Raw genomic sequence first — 18,800 nt, 5'->3', positions numbered from 1 at the left:
TAGAAAATCAAATAAAATACAGTTCACAAAAAAGACTTTTGACAAAAATCTTCCTAACAGTTTAATTAACATAGACTCAAAATGGAAATAGTTCATCAATTGGAAAATGTATAAACACATTGTTGAAAATTCTAATAATAGCATATTATTACTTAGCAATGAACAGAATAAAGAAAAGAATAAACTGAACTAATGAGATATTCATAAGCAATAAAATATATCATGGAAATTTCACAGATGTGCTAATCCAAGAAGCAACATATCAAAGAATACATACCATATGATACATTTATATGAACTTCTATAAAAGACACAACTAATCTTTGGTGATAGAAATCAGAGCAGTGGTTGCTTCCAAGAAAGTGGGATGTAAACAGTGAAGGGGTAGATTACTTTCTTAAGTTAAATGTTTTGTATCTTAATATACTTCTGGATGACACCTGTGTTTAGATTTGTCAAAACTTATAAAAACTGTATACTTAAACTCTGTGCATTTGTTTCACTGTGTGAATATTACAGAAGGAGGAGGAGCGGGAGGAAGAGGAGAAGAAGAAATGGTTATCTTTCTTTTGCTTTCCCCTTCGCCCTTCAATTTCCTGGTTGTATTCCTTCAAATCTTTCTCTCCCATGAACTCTACTTAATTCTTGTGCTTTTAAAAATGTGACCCAGAACTTGCCTTTTAAAAGAATAAAATGCTCTTTTTTTCTCCCAGACATGATTATAGATTTAGAATTGATACCTATTTAATATTTACATATTTTTTGCTTAATATGCCATTTTATTTTTTAACAAATACCAGGATTTACACAGACATATTTCTTTAACTTTAATCAGAATGTTTACTCGAATTTTAATTTTAATGTTAACTTTTTAATGTGATTTTTAAATAAATAAATAAAAGTCTTCAGCTGGAGGCATCACGCTACCTGACTTCAAATTATGCTACAAGGCTACAGTAACCAAAACAGCATGGTACTGGTCCAAAAAGGAGATATAGACCAATGGAACAGAACAGAGGTCTCAGACATAATACCACACATCTGCAACCATCTGATCTTTGACAAACCTGACAAAAACAAGAAATGGGGAAAGGATTCCCTATTTAATAAATGGTGCTGGGAAAACTGGCTAGCCATATGTAGAAAGCTGACACTGGATCTCTTCCTTACACCTTATACAAAAATTAATTCAAGATGAATTAAAGACTTAAACGTTAGACCTAAAACCATAAAAACCCTAGAAGAAAACCTAGGCAATACAACTAAGGACATAGGCATGGACAAGGACTTCATGTCTAAAACACCAAAAGCAATGGCAACAAAAGCCAAAATTGACAAATGGGATCTAATTAAACTAAAGAGCTTCTGCACAGCAAAAGAAACTACCATCAGAGTGAACAGGCAACCTACAGAATCAGAGAAAATTTTTGCAATCTACTCATCTGAGAAAGGGCTAATATCCAGAATCTACAAAGAACTTACATTTACTAGAAAAAAACAAACAACCCCATCAACAAGTGGGCAAAGGATATAAACAGATACTTCTCAAAAGCAGACATTTTTGCAGCCAGCAGACACATGAAAAAATGCTCATCCTCATTGGCCGTCAGAGAAATGCAAATCAAAACCACAATGAGATACCATCTCATGTCAGTTAGAATGGCGATCATTAAAAAGTCGGGAAACCCACTAGCAAGACTAATAGTTAATGGGTGCAGCAACCAACATGGCACATGTATACATATGTAACAAACCTGCACGTTGTGCACATGTACCCTAGAACTTAAAGTATAATAAATAAATAAATAAAGTCCTTTGACATTCTCTCCAGTTTATATTTTAAACCCACAAAAGAAAATCTGCCTCATAATGAAATAGTAATATGTTGATTTTAATAGAAAGTGTTATTGTGGTATTAGAGCCCCATATTCATTACTAGAACTTTCAAGCCACTGTTTTTTTTTTCTTTGTTTTATAATATCCATCAATCAAGTCCACCCTGAAAGCGGAAGGATTTCCTGTGTCAGGTAGCCACTAGATGGGCCGTGACTGTGTTAGGGGGAAAGAGATGCAGATTACTTCTTTCCTTTATACACAGAGACACACAAACACATTTCTAAAAGAGGGCTAATTACAAAGCTACATTTAGACAACAAATGATGCATTGGAAATAGACTAAAGCATTACTGAATTTATAGCAAATATATTTACAAATTTAAGTCAAGTATCTTTTAGTTTAGAATCAAGAAGACATAATTCAACAAAGTATTATGTAAAATATTATATGAAAGACATGCACTTACAATAACTTAATCCTCGTGTAAGGACAAATATATATTAAACAAGAAAAATAAATTTTAATATTCTCAGGTTAGAAAAGTGAAAGAAACTCTTCCCTCATTTCTTAGAGTGCTTGTTTTAAAAAATTAGTAATTGTATATATTCTTCCTCTACCCATCTGAGATACTTGTAAATATTTTAAAAAGCTAAGTAAGCATCTTGTGAGCTTTACAAAGCAGGGATGTGTTTTTCCAGGACCCAGGAACTATTTCTTTGAACTACAGTCATCAAGAAAGCTACTACCCCTATCTCCCAATCTGCGTGAGACGACAAGAGCCTAGTTTCAGCTGGTGCCTGATTTCAAGCTGCAAACCCATCTTCACTCATAGACATAATAAATTTATTCTTCCTTTAGATGCAAGAAATTAGCAAACACAGGTAGTTACCCTAATTACCAAGTGAACTGAGGATGAACTATGTGTGAAAAATGATGCTGTCAAGTCGTCTTATTTGAGGACTAGTAATTGTTTATCTTAAGAAATGTACACAATGGGTTGTATATGCTTGACTATGTGAAACAGTAAGATTTCCTTCTGTCTTTGGAACCTCTTTAGCAGATTTCCAATGATGTGCACCACATTCTGGTTTGATGCTTATTCAGTAATAAAACTGTTTTCTTTATTTGCTAGTTTTGCACAGAGGTTTTCTGGGTTGGCAGATATTTTGTTTCTACTTATACTTCCTCAACACACTCCACCCCAGCTTTCTGTACTTCTCGCAACGTGATGGACGAAAGGTATCCAGCAGAATTGGAGTTTACATATGTAAGGTGTAGAGATAAATTGAAATTTTCTGTAAGCCTCTAAGTTCCAATCCCATATTCCCAGGTAAGAATCAATGCCTTGCAAACTGTTTTTACTTCATGATCACTCTCTTGATTTTATACAGATAAATTAAGTTTCAGGATGCTTAAATAATGACTCTATGGATACTTTAGAATTTCATGGAAATAAATGAAATACTAAGCATACTTTATATTTTTTAATGATTTGGCACAAATCCATTGCAGTTTTAAATGTTTTATATAAAAGCATTTCAATGTGTCTCTAAATGCCATGATTCTTCATTAAAAATATGATTATTTGCCTATAATTCTAGTGACAGACTTTTCAGTCTGACACATATTAAATCATCTAAATCTGAAGGTTTTTCTTTCAGAGTTAAATTTTCTTCCGTGAATAAACTGTACCATAATAATATTGCTTCACAGAACATTATAGAAAACTTTATGCTTTGTCTGAGAGTACTCTCAGGAATGAATAAACTTGGTTTATCAAAGGCATATAGATAGAGAGTGAATGATAAGTTCACATCTAAAAGCATCCATGACCTCTTTCAGCTAACATCAGAAGATGACATGAATCCTAAAATTTTATACTTTAAGAAGGTCTTAGAAATAATATATTTTTGTTTGGCTGAAAATCTGGGGTTCAACATGGTTAAATCCTGTAAGAAAAAACAGCCTTAAATTTATAGAAGCAATTTTTATAGACTTGGTTTACAAAATATTTCTCTGCATCACCTCCCTGCCATGATTTTTTTGAAGTTATATAACTAAATAGCAGTATCTCCAAGCTAAGGAATATAATTTGTATCCATAGGTGGCAAAATCACATAGCAAAAAATATCAGTGAACTTGATTTCAGAAGTCATGTACCTGTTCTGCCTTTATGACTAAGAATTATTGTTGCCCTGTGAAGGTAATTTCATCTCATGCATCTTTATTATTTCATGTGTAAAATAAAACATTGCACCAGAAGTACTTTCCAATTGTTTGCTTTTAAAAGAATCCTTGAGATGTTCCAAATTAGTGAATATCAAAGATTGCGAGAAAATAGCTTAAAGTGATGGAAATATAAGCATAAACTGTAGTGTGATGACTCTTTGTCCAAATGCCACTTCTGGCTAATCAAAGGAATGCTAATTTTCCTTTGACTGTTTTGTTATTATTGCACCCACTCACATACTAATCTAAGATTCTAATTATGAGTCTTTTTACAAAATTTTTAATATATTTGACTTTTGCAAATTTTTTTGTATCTTAATTTTTCAAGAGAAAGTCACTGAATTTATAAATTAGTATAAGGACACGTGCAATTGAATGTGCTTTTCCATTTTCAATGACCTTTTTTTGGCAAGTGCATTAAAATACATTGTCTGTGATAGCCCAGGAGCTGCCCAGGAGTTAGTGAGTCTAGGAATTTCTGAAAGGTCATACACTGTATTGCTATTCCTTTCAGAGCCTTTTCTTTCTTACTTTAAATCTGCCCCATAAAAGTCATTATTACTAGATGCTTAGTCAATAGATTCATTTAAACAGATTAGGATCTTCAGATCCAAATTATTTACCATTGTAATTGAAATCATTTTATCATTAAAATTATTTGAGAAAGTTCAAGTCAAGGAAAATAATCCCAATAAGGGAAGACATGTCCAGGAGAGTACAGTTGAAACAAGTCAACTGTACTAACTGTACTCTAAACAAGTTGACTTGTTTCAGCTGTACTCTCACTGGATCTAATCCTTTTTGTATTTTGCCTAATACAACCCAAAAGTATTAATTTGATTGTACTTCTTTTTAGTTAAATTGACTGCTTGATTGGGTTATCTACAGTTTTAAAGACTCACGCACCATAGAATACTTACTCAAGTATCAGTTGCCAAGGGAGGTGCTGTAACATTAATGTCATACTTTACATACTTGCTCCATGACATCATAGCATACTGGACTCATTTACTTCTTTGTAAACTAAAATGTCAACTGTGGTTACTTTTGGGTAGGGGACGTGTGAAGATTCAATTTCTTGTTTTTATTTTTCTTATTATTTATTTTACAATGTAAACATACCATTGTTTGTGCATATGTGTGTGTGTGTGCATGTGTGCACAGTGTGCCAATTGGGTAAGAACTTTGTCTCCTTAACTCTCCTGATCCTATAGGGTGAGATGGCATTTCCTTACAAGTAAATTGAAATACATGTGTCTGCAAAACTACTGTTTACTAAAGCAGGTGTTTTTAGTCCTCAGAAACCTTTCCTAAATGTGAAATGTGTGTGACTCGCAGTTTCCCGGATGTCTTCCCCAGATCCTTATGATTTTATTCCTGTGAAAGTCTGAAAGTTAGCATGAGGCTTAGCCACAGACAGAAACATCATTTCAATGACCTAAACCAGCTTTTTGCTACATAAATAAATTTAAATAAATAATTTACATGTGAATGGAAAATTATCTACATATGCCAGAGCTTGTCACCAATGAAAGAGTTATTGCTGTCACAGTGGATCACTCTCAAAAGGGTAATTATTGTATGTTGGATCAATTCAGAACTTCGAAAAACCTATCTTAAAATTTACAAAAACAGTCTGTTTATAGTATCATTTTCCTAAACTGGTATGTCTTCCTAAATATCTGCATTGTGGGAATAGAAAAATAATATCTATTTGATTATTTAGAACTTACATGTAAAGAGTCTTTTCCATATTGATATCCTTTTGCCAAATTAAAGGCAGAATTCAGAAAAATATGTATATTATTTGTTTATATTGTTGAATTGTGCATATATATGCACTATCTTTTCATGATAAATATGGAAATGAATTAGATGTATTTAAAGATATGAAATCCTAGAAAATGTGCTTCAGGAACTTTGAAGATGAAGATTTTTCATGATTGAGTGCATTCATTCCTAGGGAAAATAATTTATATATGTAATCAGGAAGAAAATAGGAATATATACAAATTATACACACTAAATACTGCTTTTCAGAGGAAGGAAGAAAAATAAATACTTGATAAAAATGCAAATATAAAGCCAGGCAAGGTGCAATTTCAAAATAATTTTTATACTATGTAATTCACCTCAAGAATTAGCCTTTTAGCAACCCATCCTCCCATTAGAAATGAGGGTAGCTGTGGAGGAATGTTAGGAGTGGGGAGAAATGAAATAGACTAAAAGAAATTATTTATTTATGAAAAATGAGTTACTTTCTGCATTCTCCCCCTCCAAAATAATCTTGTGGGTTAGATTTCTGCTGTTTTACTGCAGAAGAGAATGCCTGATAATTTTAATTGTGTATTAAGTACAATGTTGCAACGAATGCTACATTGTTTAACTAATTACTCTTGACACAAACAAATTTTGAATGCTAATTATGTTTTTATTTTAATAGTGTTTTTGAATTGAAAATAGCGATGTTTATTTAGCTCAGACTCAATGGGTGATGGTAGAGATCATGAATTGTATTTTAAGGCAATGTTGCAACGACCACATGTAATGTCTAAGATACAGTGGGAGAGTTTCCTTTATGTTTGGTTTTGTTTCAATACTATTAAACCATTAAATTATAATGATGAGTGTGCTAGAGGCAGGTTAAATATTCACACATGATTAAATTCCATGTCAAACTATGTCAACAAATACCTGGTCTGGTAGAAAATGTCAAATATTTCCATTTTAATGAATTTAAGGCCTGAATTTTAAGCTGATGTTCCCTTGCCCACTCTCAAATTACAAGCCTTACATGTTTGCTTTAGAACTGCTTTGGGTAAAAGTGCAAACTTACCTTCTTTAGACTCTGCCATTTCATTTATTGCCCTTACTTTCTCCTCCCCATACATTGCTGTCTCTCTCTCTCTCTTTCTCTGCCTTTGTCTCTCTCTCTGTCTCTCTCTCTTCCTGTTTCTCTCTCCCTACCCCTTCTGCATGTCATCTTTTTGGTCTTGAATACAGATGTTAATATACATTTGCTAAAGAGTATTATCATTACTTTGTAATATCTTAAAAAACTATTTCATGGAAAATTTTAAAGTCATACAAGACAACATATATCTAAAATATATCTAAAGATGTATTTAATGGTAAAGCTGAGCTTTAAGAAGACAGTTGGTTAGCAACTTTATAACAGAAAAAATAAATCTTTAATAGAGAAAACATAATATTTTAAAATTTTATTCATACATTATTTAAAATTAAATATTGGTATATCGTGTTGAGATTAGGATTATTATTACATTTGGTTTTTAATGAATTCCTTGGATGGAAAAGTATTCATTAACTAGTACAGAAAACAGAGAAGATGAATAAATGTTTTTGTTTAATGATGATGTAATCTCAAAGTTTTGTGAGGTAATTTAAAATTGAGTCATCTTCACAAGTATTTAAACATAGCCTGAGTTAATGTTAAGCCAAATATATATGTATTTGATTAAGATGATTTTGTAGGATAGTGGAGTTCTGAATAATACTCTTTAAGACCTACCCAGTCAACTGCAGTACATTTTAAAAATTCTCTACACACGAAAATTTAATGAACATCGTTAAAATACAAATAAGCTACTCTGGTCAGGAGATGGAGACCATCCTGGCCACCATGGTGAAACCCTATATCTATAAAAAATACAAAAATTAACTGGGTATGATGGCACGTGCCTGTAATCTCAGCTACTTGGGAGGCTGAGGCAGGAGAATAGCTTGAGGTGGAGACTGCAGTGAGCCAAGATCGTGCCACTGCACTCCAGCCTGGTGACAGAGTGAGACTCCATCTCAAAAAAAATAAATAAATAAAAAATAAAAGAAAATACAAAAAAGCTATGCTAATCACCCAGTATAAAACAAATGCTCAATAATTAAAGTTTAGTTATTTTAAAATACTGTAGAAAAAAGATTATAGAGATTATAGCTTCTGTAGTCAAGATAAAAAAAAAGCCATCATCACTGAAAGAGTGCAGTTATTACAGAGAAAATACAAGAAATTAATAATAACTTTAAAAAAATGTTTATTTATTTCAAATATCTGGTCACTTTCCATGTGTAATAAAATGTTTTAAAAATTACATTAATTTTTTTAACTTTTTTTTTTTTTGTCCCCCAGGCTGGAGTGCAATGGCACGATCTCGGCTCACTGCAACCTCCACCTCCCGGGTTCAAGCGATTCTCCTGCCTCAGCCTCCCGAGTAGCTGGGATTACAGGGGCCTGCCACCATGCCTGGCTAATTTTTGTATTTTTAGTAGAGATGGGGTTTCACCATCTTGGCCAGGCTGGTCTTGAATTCCTGACTTCAGGTGATCCACCCGCCTTGGCCTCCCAAAGTGCTGGGATTACAGGTGTGAGCTACCGCACCCGGCCTAAATTAAGTTCTTATGCAAACTCGATATTTTTTAATTTTGTATAATCATTTGTTTTATTGGTCAATGTATTTTCATTTAGAGAATATATATAAATGGAACTATTAATATATCACTAATTACATTACTAGTACACAAAATAATTTTATTGCCTTTTATTTTTAAATAGAACTTCATCCCAGTTAGGTAGGGCTCACCTGTAGCCCCAGCTACTCAGAAGACTGAAGCTCACTTGAGCCCAGGAATTTGAGTCAAGCCTGGGCAATATATATGGCAAGACCCCATCCCTACAAAACCTAAAAAAAATATTAATCTTGGTGATATTGTTATGTATATTATTTTTAAAACAACATCGGTGTTATGTGGGTTATTTAATATGATTTCATTAGTGGTAATAATTATTAAACCTTATTATAAAAAACCAATAACAAACACAATGTATATCAAAACTAAAACAAGTGTAATCCTCAAATATTCTCAGTACAGTAAGGAGACAAAGACATGACAGTTAAAATAATGGACCGTGATGTACCTAGCACTTCTCAGTGTTCATTGTTTGTCTCAGATCTGTAAAATCTAGAAATCTGGAGATGCTGAAATTACTAATAATTTTAACTTTGAATTCTTTTACCTTCTATGCCAAATTATTGAGTCAAGATAACAACAGCAATGAGCATGGCTAATGATTATTGAGTGCTTATCATGTAATATTACTTATTTAAGTAATTCACATGATTTAATTGATTTAATACCCCAAATACTCCTATTCTTAGATATTATTATTTTATGGATTAGAAAACTAAGGTACAAAATTATTTTAAATAAATTTTTATTTACACTCGATACATAGTAATTGTACATACTTACAGGGTAAATATGACGTTTCAATGCATGTGTACATAGCATAACAATCAAATCAGGATAATTACTGTATCCATACATCTCAGTCCATTTGTGTTTCTATAAAGGAATACCTGAGGCTTGTTAATTTATAAGGAAAAAGGCTTATCTGACTTCCAAGTCTGATGTCTGGAAACGTTAAGATTGGACATCTGCATCTGGCAAGGACCACAGGCTGCTTTCACTCTTGGTGGAAGGGGTGGAGAGCCAGAGCAACCCTGTGCAGAGATCCAATGGCGAGAGAGAAAGGTGGAGGAGGTGTCAAGCTCATTTTAACTATCTTACTAACAGAGCAATAACTCACTTATTACTTTTACGAAAGCACCAAGCAATTCTTGAGGCATTCACCCCCATACCTCCAAATATCTCTCATTAGGTTCCACGGAACTTCATCATTGGGGATCAAATTTCAATATGAGGTCTGGAGGGGTCAGAAAATAGCACCATCATTTTAAACATTTATTATTTATCTGTGATGACAGCATTCAAAATGTTCTCTTCTGGCTACCTTGAGAGGGATGTGGCAAATTATGATTTACAGAAGTCCTACCAGAGACACTATTTTAGCCAGTGTTAAACTTGAATTTCAAATTACTAGTTGTATGGAGTAGAGATCAGCAAACTATGGCCCATCGGTTAAATCTGGTCTGCTGCCTGTGTTTGTACAATCCACGAATTAAAAATTGTTGAAAAATAAAAGGGAAATATCATATGCCATGTAAAAATTTTATGGAATTAATATTTCACTGTATATAAATAGACTATTCATTTATCTCTCACCTATGGCTTCTTTCACGCTGTAACTGGAGTTGAGTAGTTGCACCAGAAAATGTAATACCCACAAACTTAATATATTTACCATCTAGTTGTTCGCAGAAAAATGTTTGGTTACCCTAGCATAGAGAATGCATTAACAAAGATAACTTGGAATATATCAAAAATGTCTGTACCAGGTCCTGGCTCTTAAAGAACAATAACCTGAGATAATTAATGGCAAAATAAATGTGACAAATAGCAATGCTATACATGGAGAAGTTAAACTCATAGAGAAAGACAGGATCCCTATGATGAGTTGAGAAATGAATGAGGAGATGTTACACATGGAGTGATGACTACATGTTTTGTCCTTTCCCCCTTTTCCAAACCTCCAAAACATATGAGAGCATAAACCCATACAGACAAAAAGAATGAGAGAAGATAATAGCAGATAAGAATCAACAAAATTTTTGTAAATGGAAAGTGGATGCATAAGTTTTACCTCCATAAAGCAGATCTATCACTCTGTTGCCAAAATCCTCTTTTGATAATTCAACTTCCAGAATTTATATGGACAAACTGAACAGCCTTGGATGAGACCTACAGCTACTGACATCATTATTTACTAATGAATCACCCAGTGCCCATTCAGTCACCTGATAATGAAGCACACAGGTCAATAATCTTCGGATGGATGCTCTCCTCAGTCTGTCTGGGGTCTCATACAGGCTGATTTTCTTCTTCCAACTCCACCACATAAATGTTTCTCTGCCCAATTTTGTGCTCCAGTGCTCCACATGAGGCTCCCTCTTTGTGTGAATGCATTTCTGACTCTGATCAGGCTCTGATATCAAATTTTGACTAATTAAACTTGTTCTGAAGGAACTCCCCATGCTACATCCATGAAAAATCTGAGAAGGCACAAGCAAGGTGACCATATTTTAGCATGATTATTGTTATCACATAACTTCACCTCTTCTGCCCTCACTGAGAATTTCCTAAGTAATGTTACCTTAGAAGAAAAACATGATGAGTCTGACTTACTGATGAGGCTTCACAGTATGAAAGCACCAGCTGAGAGTGAATTTTTAGAATTAGGATTTTAATGTCTTGAAAAATAATAGGGAGGAGTCCTCCCTGTGGGCATAACTCAAGTAGTAAGTCTCATTTTAATGGAAAGCAAGATAGCTTGAGTTAAGGACCTGTATTCATTAACAAACAGTGACAAAATTATTGGCTACATTGATGGAGAACAGGATTCGGACTTGGAAGCAATGTAACCAGAAATTTGGGAAAAGGTTTTCTGAAGGGTTGAGTATGGGCCCGGAGAATAGGAATATATGTATCCCTTGTAAATAGTCATAAAAGGGCCTCATTTCACATGATATTCCCTATAATCAAGAGGACATGGTGGTTTTCCGTTTATGATCTATAACCTTTAGTATCTTTACTGTCTACACCTCTTCTTGATTAAGGAGCTCATGAATACAATGGCGATGACGGCATATCAGGTTGGACTTGCATGGGCTCAACAACATGTGATAGGGTTTGGCTGTGTCCCCACCCCAATCTCATCTTGAATTGTGGTTCTCCTGAGCCACAGGTATCATGGGAGAGGCTCTGTGGGAGGTAATTTATCATTGGGGTAGTTACCCTAATGCTGTTCTTGTGATAGTAAGTGAGTTCTCACAAGATTTGATGGTTTAATAAGGGGCTTTTTCCTCTTCTCATGGGCATTTCTCCTTCCTGCTGCCCTGTGAAGAAGGATGTATTTGCTTCCCTTTTTGCCATGATTGTAAGTTTCATGAGGCCTCCCCAGCCATGCTGAACTATGAGTCAATTAAACCTCTTTCCTTTATAAATTACCCAGTCTCTGGTATGACTTTATTAGCAGCATGAGAATGGACTAATACAGTAAATTGGTACTGGGTAGTGGGGTGCTGCTGCAAAGATACCCGAAAATGTAGAAGTGACTTTGGAAGTGGGTAACAGGGAGAGGCTGGAACGGTTTGGAGGGCTCAGAAGAAAACAGAAAGATGTGGGAAAGTTTGGAACTTCCTAGAGACTTGTTGAATGGCTTTGACCAAAGTGCTGATAGTGATATGGACAATGAAATCCAGGGTGAGGTGATCTCAGATGGAGATGAGGAACTTGTTGGGAACTAAAATAAAGGTGATTTTTGCTATGTTTTAACAAAGAGACTGGTGGCATATTGCCCCTGCCCTAGAGATCTTTGGTGCTTTGAAGTTGAGAGACATGATTTAGAGTACCTGGCAGAAGAAATTTCTAAGCGGCAAAGTGTTCAAAAGGAAGCAGATCATACAAGTTTGGAAAATTTGCAGGCTTATGTGATAGAAAAGAAAAGCCCATATTCTGGGGAGAAATGCAAGCCAGCTGCATCATAAGTTATGAGGAGCCAAATGTTAATCACTAAGACAATGGGGAAAATGTCTCCAGGGCATGTCAGAGACCTTCATGGGAGCCTCTCTCATCATAGGCCTGGAGGCCTAGGAGGGAAAAATGGTTGTGTGGGCCTGGCCCAGGGCCCCCCAGCTGTGTGCAGTGTATGGACTTTGTGCCCTGGATCCCAGATGCTTCAGTTCCAGCCATCGCTAAAAGGGGCTAATGTAAAGCTCAGGCCACTGCTTCAGAGGGTACAAACCCCAAGCCCTGGTGGTTTTCATGTGGTGTTGAGACTGTGGGTGCACAGAGGTCAAGAATTGAGGTTTGGGAACGCCTGCCTAGATTTCAGAGGATGTACAGAAATGCCTGAATGTCCAGGCAGAAGTTTGTTGCAGGGGCAGAGCCCCCCTAGAGAACTTCTGCTAGGGCATTGCAGAAGGGAAATGTGAAGTCAGAGGAGCTATATAGAATCCCCACTGGGGCACTGCCTGGTGAAGCTGTGAGAAAAGAGTCACTATCCTCCAGACCTCAGAATGCTGCATCACTGACAGCTTGCACCATGAGCCTGGAAAAGCCATAGACACTCAATGCCAGCCTGTGAAAGCAGCTGGGATGGGGCTGTATCCTGCAAAGCCATAGGGGCAGAGCTGTCCAAAGGCTGTGAGAGCCACTTCTTGCTTTTGCGTAACCTGGATGTGAGACACGGAGTCAAAGGACGTCATTTTGGACCTTTAAGGTTTAATGACTGCTCCATTGGACTTTGACTTGCATGGGGCCTGTAGCCCCTTTGTTTTGGCGAATTTCTCCCATTTGGGAGGAATGCATTTACCCAATGCTTGTATCCACATTGTATCTAGGAAGTCACTAGCTTGCTTTTTATTTTACAGGCTCATAGGCAGAAGAGACTTGCCTTGTCTCAGATGAGACTTCGGACTTGGACTTTTGAGTTAATGCTGGAATGAGTTAAACTTTTGGGGGACTGATGGGAGGGCATGATTGTGTTTTGAAATGTGAGAGCATGAGATTAGGGAGGGGCCAGGGGTGGAATGATATGGTTTGGCTGTGTCTCCACCCAAATCTCATCTTGAATTGTACTTCCTATAATCCCCACGTGTCATGGGAGAGACAGAGTGGGAGGTAATTTAATCATGGGGGCAGTTACTCTCATGCTGCTCTCATGATAATGAGTGAGTTCTCATGAGATCTGATGGTTTTATAAGGGACTTTTCTCCCTTTTGCTTGACACTTCTTCCTGCTGCCTTGTGAAGAAGGACACGTTTGCTTCCCCTACTGCCATGATTGTAAGTTTCCTGAGACCTCCCCAGCCATGCTGAACTGTGAGTCAACTAAAACTCTTTCCTTTGTAAATTACCCAGTCTTGAGTATGTCTTTATTAATACTGTGAGAATGAACTAATATACAACATGAATCTTTCTTGTCACAGAAGTGTACTGTTTAACGCCCCTGCTGAGACCTCAATTTGACAGAACTAGTAAATACTAACCTTAAGTTATTGTATCATGGCTCAAGAGATCACTTGATTACTAAATCTCTCATAAAGCATCATTGTATCACAAAATATTTCTTCTGACCAAAGGAAGTCACTTGTCAGAGAAAGAATAAGTGGGAGTTCCACATGGTATGCTTTGGTCCTATCATTCTAGGACCTAGCCTAGCCCATCTCTCTACCCCATTATCCAGAAGCCAATAATACATACTCCACTGGGGGTCAGGTCTGAGCCAATATTTTATAAGGCTGGGACATTGATTTGGGATCTTACAAATGTTATCCAGAAACTTTTACTTCCAGGCATATCAAAAGGGCTCAGGATTTTAAAGGGCAGAAACATGAAGAGCAATTGTCACTATTCACATAATGATTAATTCACAAAAATTTTTGTTGTCAGTTTTTCATTTTTTTTACTTTGTGCTGTATTTATTCAAATAAGTTAATATTGAGAAAAATTCTACCTCCAAACAAAGTAGATCCACTGAATTGAAAGCTGAAATTCATGCCTTACATTTTGTGTGCTTTACAACAGTCAGTTAAACTATTAGAAAATGTTTGTGTATTGGTTTTCAGGGATTGTCACTACAATCAAGTTGAAACCATGTGTCTGAAGCATAACGGAGAATAAAGGGGTAGGATGGCACCCTGGGAAACTATTTGAAAGTACATGTACAGTGTTAAGGATAAACAAAGACTCAGATTTCTCAATCATGAAGATTTGACTCTACACTATGATCACAGAGCCATTAAAACGGGGGTACTAGACAAATGCAAAATAAATACCAAATAGATATTTCAGGATGGTAATCATAAATATCAAATATGGCCTCTAAACATTTTCAGAAGTAAGCATCGTAGGCTAACCTTGCGTTTTCTCACTCCTCGGTGAAATTTTCAAATGTCTAGTTGTTTTAACAAGTTGCCTTATTATTTCTTCATTCATTTGCCCACAACCTAATAGATAATATGCATATATTTATGACTAAATATTTAAAGATAAGAATAAATATGTAATATGTTTTATTCTTTTTTTTTTTTTTTTTGACAGAGTCTCACTCTTATTGTCCAGGCTGGAGTGCAATGGCACGATCTCGGCACACTACAACCTCCACCTCCCAAGTTCAAGCGATTCGCCTGCCTCAGCCTCCCAGGTAGATGAGATTACAGGCATGTGCCACCACGCCCAGCTAATTTTAGTATTTTTAGTAGATATGGGGTTTCACTATGTTGGCCAGGCTGGTCTCGAACTCCTGACCTAAGGTGATCCACCCACCTCTGCTTCCCAAAATGCTGGGATTACAGGTGTGAGCCACCACGCCTGGCCATATTTCATTCTTAGTCTATCAGTTAAAAATATTGTCATGGTTGCAGTGGAAGCAGAGGAAGAATGCCTATCACTCAGAGATGTAGGACATGGATTGCCTGTCTTTGCATAGTCAAAGAGTGTTCTCTAAGATGTGTACACAGTAGCTATACTGTATTACACGGGAGAAATTTCAGAAATGTTTACAGCAGAAAATGACGTGTGGCTCTTAGGCTACCAAAGGCATAGGCTAGTGTTGGCGTTGTTTTTTTAGCTACTTATCATGCTGCCTTCTATTCTAACTGCACCTCAGTTTTCTTTTTTTGAGACAGAGTCTCCCACAGTTGTCCAGGCTGGAGTGGAGTGGTGCAATCTTGGCTCACTGCAACCTCCACCTCTCGGGTTCAAGCAGTTCTCTTGCCTCAGCCTCCCAAAGAGCTGGTATTATAGGCATGCACCACTATGCCCAGCTAATTTCTCTACTTTTAGTAGAGATGGGGTTTCACCATGTTGGCAAGGCTGGTCTGGGACTCCTGGCCTCAAGTAATCTGCCTGCCTCAGCCTCCCAGTGTGCTGGGATTACAGGCAAGAGTCACTGCACCCAGCCTCAATTTTCTATTATAGCATTATATCTGAACACTTCAAAGTGATTCACACCAGTCAATTGTCTTTATGTAAAATGAATTTCTTTCTCATGAATTTATCTTGAAATACTTATTTTTCAATCTTTGACTCTCCAGCACCTATCACAGTTTCTAGTATGCTGTACATACTTAATAAAGTTTGTTCAACTGAACTATATTTAATCATCCACATGATGACAGTTTAAATCTCTTATTTTAAAAATTAACTGTATTGTATTCAGAGAATGTATGCTGTAATTGTTCCGAATTTTGAAAATGATAAAATTTGTTGAATCATAGAATATGAGAAATGTCTCTGAACATTTTATGTAAACTCAAAAGAAGTTACTCTGTAGAATAGAAAATGTGTTAAGTAGCCATAATTCTACTTTATCATACATGAATATCATTGTCATTAAGTATTATTGTGTTACATCATTTTATCCAATTTTCTTTGAATTTTTAATCTTTTCTGCTTTAATATCTGTGGCTAGGTTGTTCAGCACATACAACTTTTAAAATGTTGTTTTCGTTATCAATTATACATATAGGTACACCATGACTCCAAATCCCTTTATAATTTTACTTTTTTATTCATTTTGTTTTTTTGAGACAGTCTCACTCTGTTGCCCAGGCTGAAGTGCCTGGGTTGATCTCAGCTCACTGCAACCTCTGCCTCTGGGTTCAAGTGATTCTCCCACATCAGCCTTCTGAGTAACTGGAATTATAGGCACATGCGACTTTGCCCAACTAATATTCTGTATTTTTAGTAGAGATGGGTTTTCCCTGTGTTGCGCAGGCTGGTCTCAAACTCTTGCACTCAAGTGATCCACCCGCCTTGGCCTCCCAAAGTGGTGGAATTACAGGCATGAGCCACCACACCTGGCCTATAATTTTACTTTAAATTCTGTCTTACCTCACATAAAATACCAAGAGAAATGATGTTTTGTGACCAGTCTGCAAAATTATTCTCACACTAAGTTAGTCTGTGAATCACTGAAAGTTTTGTTTCTACTGACATTATTGGAGTTGTACATTTCACTTCTAAGTTCTTAGTGAAGTCCTTCCTGAATAACTTGCTATTTGTATTACCTTCATTTCTTGAACTTTTTTTGTTTTGGGGTAAGTTGTTTTATTATCCTTGCCATTTTCAACAAGTTAGATTTTCCAAGTGATTTCTTTCTTACGGTAGTAAGATGCCTCTCTTTCCTTAAATATTTAACTGTGCATTTATCATAAACATCAACTTTCCATTGAATTTTAATGGTTTCTGTATGTTGCACTTGTCCCAATCTTTCTAGTTTCTCCTCCCATTTTTTTTTAACTTTTATTTTACGTTCAGGGGTGTAAGTGCAGGTTTGTTACATAGGTAAACTTGTGTCACGGAGGTTTGTTATACAGATTATTTCATTACCCAGGTATTAAGCCTAATACCCAGTAGTTATTTTTTCTGTTAGTCTCCTTCCTTCCACCCTCCACCCTCCGCCCTCCAAGAGGCCCTAGTATGTATTGTTCCACTCTATGTATCTATGTGTTCTCATCATTTATCTCCCACTTGTAATGAGAATATGTGGTATTCGATTTTCTGTTCCTGTGTTAGTTTGCTGAGGATAACGGCCTCCAGCTCCATCCATGTCCCTGCAAAGAACAAAGAACATGATCTTGTTCTTTTTTATGGCTGCATAGTATTCCATGGTGTATCTGTACCACATTTTCTTTATCCAGTCTATCATTCATGAGCATCTAGGTTGGTTCTGTGTCTTTGCTATTGTGAATAGTGTTGCAATGAACACATTTGTGCATGTGTCTTTTTGATAGAATGATTTATATTCCTTTGGGAAAATACTAAGTAGTGGGATTAATAGGTGGAATGGTATTTCTGTCTTTATGTTTTTGAGGAATTGCCAAACTGTCTTCCACAATGATTGAACTATTTATACTTCCACCAACAATGTATAAGCCATCCTTTTCTCCATAACCTTGCTAGCATATGTCGTTTCTTGACTTAATAATAGTCATTCTGACTGGTGTTAGATGGCATCTCATTGTGGCTTTGATGCGCATTTCTCTAACGATTAGTGATGTTGAGCTTTCTTTCTTATGATTATTGGCCACATGTATGTCTTCTTTTGAAAAGTGTCTGTTCATTTTCTTTGCCCAAGTTTTTATGGAGCTTTTGGTTTTTTTCTTGTAAATTTGTGTAAGTTCCTCATAGACTTTGGATATTAGACCTTTGTCAGATGAATAGATTGCAAAAATTGTCTCCCACTACGTATGTTGTCTGTTTACTCTTATGATAATTTATTTTGTTGTGCAGAAGCTCTTTAATTAGATCCAATTTGTCAATTTTTGCTTTTGTAACAGTTGATTTTGGCATCTTCATCATGATATCTTTGCCCATGCCTATGTCCTGAATGGCATTGCCTGGGCTGTCTTCCCAGGTTTTTACAGCTTTGGGTTTTACATTTACGTTTACATTGAGTTATTTGTGTATATTATATAAGGAAGGGGTCCAGCTTCTGTTTTCTGCATATGGCTAGCCATTTATCCCAGTACCATTTATTGAATAGGGAATTTTTTCTCCATTGCATGTTTTTGTCAGGTTTGTCAAAGATCAGATCATTGTAAGTGTGTGGTCTTATTTCTGGGTTCTCTATTCTGTTCCATTGATCTATGTCTCTATTTTTGTACCAGGACCATGCTGTTTCGGTTACTGCAGCCCTGTAGGATAGTTTAAAGTCAAGGTATCACCTCCCTAGTTAGCTATATTCCTAGGTATTTTACTATTTTTGTGTCAGTTGAGAATGTAGTTCATTTCTGATTTGGCTCTCAGCTTTACTG

Source organism: Hylobates moloch, unplaced genomic scaffold (genome assembly GCF_009828535.3).
Source record: "Hylobates moloch isolate HMO894 unplaced genomic scaffold, HMol_V3 SCAFFOLD_15, whole genome shotgun sequence".
NCBI classification, from domain to species: Eukaryota; Metazoa; Chordata; class Mammalia; order Primates; family Hylobatidae; genus Hylobates; species Hylobates moloch.
This window is presented reverse-complemented; position numbering follows the sequence as displayed.